Source organism: Macrobrachium nipponense, chromosome 23, assembly GCF_015104395.2.
Source record: "Macrobrachium nipponense isolate FS-2020 chromosome 23, ASM1510439v2, whole genome shotgun sequence".
Classification (NCBI taxonomy): domain Eukaryota; kingdom Metazoa; phylum Arthropoda; class Malacostraca; order Decapoda; family Palaemonidae; genus Macrobrachium; species Macrobrachium nipponense.
Genome location: NC_061090.1, coordinates 70,174,322 through 70,177,300, shown reverse-complemented (window position 1 = coordinate 70,177,300; position 2,979 = coordinate 70,174,322).

The window sequence follows — 2,979 nt, the reverse complement described above, 5'->3', positions numbered from 1 at the left end:
GATGACATCCGTTTTTCCTAAGGTTCCATCCGTAGTGGAAAAAAACATCATGATATTTAGTTAAAAGATTCAAAAATTTCTGCTGAATTTCTTCTTTCTTGAATGTCCTTATTGATTTTGTTCTTTATAGATTGCAAAAAGGGGTTCATCCGCAACTGATTGAGCGTGATTTATCTCAGCTACGGTAAGAATGCGATGTTTATAAACTTCGGCATCCAAGATATGTTGATTTTTGTGGATTACTAAAGTGGTATTCAAATGATTACAGACTTCGATGTTACATTGTTGTTGTGAGCCGACTGTATAAATGGCTTGTGTGACGGATAATCCGTGTGTTTTCAGAGTTTCGGAAAGGATTAATGTTTCAGATCCTGGCAAGGTTCTCTTTACACGCACTAATATGTTTGAAGTTACGTTAGGCTCGAGAGTTTGCGTGCAAGCTGATATTACGGGTGAGCGAGAGTTCTGTTGGGTTGCCTGTATTATTTCTTGATTCATGAGACAGGTGATTGGTTCTGTAATGTAAGTGACAACTCTGTCTGTCTCTTTATTATTTCTAAAAACTGAATTTTAGGGTATTAGAAGACCTATAGAATTTCCCCTTTGATATACACGCCGTGTTTTGCAGGTGCTAAGATAATATTTTGAGTGCCCATAGACGGGTATCCGATAATTACTGCGGGATACATATTAATGTTTTGTACAACGACAAAGGTATCAGCAAACGTGCGCTTACCGACCTTGTACTGTACATGAGTTACGCCCACAACATTTAATTCATTATTCCCTATGCCTGAGAGCCTTATTCCGGACTTTTCTATAGGGAAATTGGAAAAGAGTAAATGATGAGTCCCTTAAATCCATGATATTACGTGACTACCAGAATCAAGAACAAAGTGAATGACTTATGGTCCAAATTTACTGCATGTAAGGTTGGTCGCAACTCGTCTTGACTAATAATGGCATGAATTTGTTGCAAATCTACGGGAACCTGCACAGATTTTTTTGATTCGGCCGTGTGTTTCATAGGAAAATCAATTGTCTCACCAATGATTGATAAATGATTAAACTGATTATTTGATACAAAAGATGTTGATATGATGACCCAACATCGCCCTCACCCCCCTTGGAGTGAACTACGTGGTATTTGTTTTGTTTATCACACCTTGAAAATTCGCTTGCCCTTGCGAGTTCTGGCTAGTATGGCCCAGGAACAGAGTACCTGAAGCACGATTTGTTTGTTTCTGCTGTTGTGCAGAATTTCCGTTTGGTTGTTTCTTCTTATAGTACTGAGAGCCCTTCTTTTTATTTGCACTGGCAACTGGTTGCGTGTTTGTAGCATTCTGCTGTTGATTCCTCGAGTAGCAACGGTTATATGTATGAGTTGAACTATTGTGTATTGAACAAAAACGCGTTCCGACAGTCTGAAATCATGTGACCTGGTCGTTTACAGTTATAACAAACCATCCCTGCAACTTGATTATTATTATGTACCACATTTACTTGTTGTGGCTTGTTCTCATTTTTTGCAAAAACTTGAATGAGCGAAGGAGTCTAGGTCCGGTAACATTTAGACATGTGTTTTTTATTTGTTTATACACATCTAATTCCGTACTGTCGGGCTGCAATTTTTTTATCAAAACCCACCGTACTAACGCTTCAGCACACATTGCAGTGATAGACTAAGGTAGATCAAAACGGATAAAATCTTTCACTTTGATTTTGGCACCCGCAAACCCACCCGGAGTTACTTAAACTATCCTGATATTTCATTTAGCCGGTCGGCAATTAGCGCCGCCCGCTCGACAAACATTAAGCTGAGTCATGGAGGCTTGGTTAAGGATATTTCTCAATGCCAATACTACATCTAAAGCCTCTTCACCCCCATAAACGGCACGTAATCGAATTTTGAACTCGTCCCATGTAGCGCCTCTTGGAAAGAAACCCCCCTTAGATACGCACTTGCGTCTCCTTTTTGCAAAGTCAATGAAGCTCTTGGCCTCCTGTAATTGTACTGCTGGGTCTGTGATGCTTTTTGCATTTAAATGAGCGTCTACAGATGAGATCCATGCTCAACATTTTGAGGCAGGAACCCATTGACCCGACCTTGAAAAGGGACAATTGCTGACCTCGCGCTAACGACGAGTCACCACCACATTGGGGGGTTGCCAGTCGGAAATAAAAAGAAGGGTCTCAGTACTATAAGAAGAAACAACCAGACGGAAATTCTGCACAACAGCAGAAAACAAACAAATCGTGCTTCAGGTACCTCTGTTCCTGGGCCGTCTAGCCAGAACTCGCAAGGGCAAGCGAATTTTCAAGGTGTGTACAACAAAACAAATACCACGTAGTTCACTCCAAGGGGAAAGGGGGGTGAGGGCGATGTTTGGGGTCATCATATCACATCTTTTGTATCAAATAATCAGGGGGGGGGGGGGGTTTTAATCATTTATCAGATCATTGTGAGACAATTGATTTTCCTATGAAACACACGGCCGAATCAAAAAAATCTGTGAGGTTCCAGTCTCTTCGGGGCAGACCCCAACTGGGACATTGCCATACCTGCGGTACTAAGCACACTTAATCACTCGTATCATGTGTCTATTAAAATGACACCGCACGAGGCACTGTACGGTTATCCCGGCTAGAAGCCTTTCCACATCTTAAAGCCTACAACTAATTTATCAAATCCTCTAAAGGATGTTATGGATGCAAGCATAAGTCGATATAATATACTTCGTAAGAATCTAGAAGAAGCACAATAATAATGAAAAAAAAAATCATGATAAAATAGCTAAGCCAACTAGAAACATATGCCGTGGGCGATCAGGTATACATACAAGTATACGTACGTAAAGGTTTAAATTATAAACTGACACCTAAGTTTGAAGGCCCGTTTAACATTTTAGAAAATTTAACGGCCAATAGATTTTAGGTTCAAAATGTATCCAAACCCACTGATGTGAGAATAGTCCCATT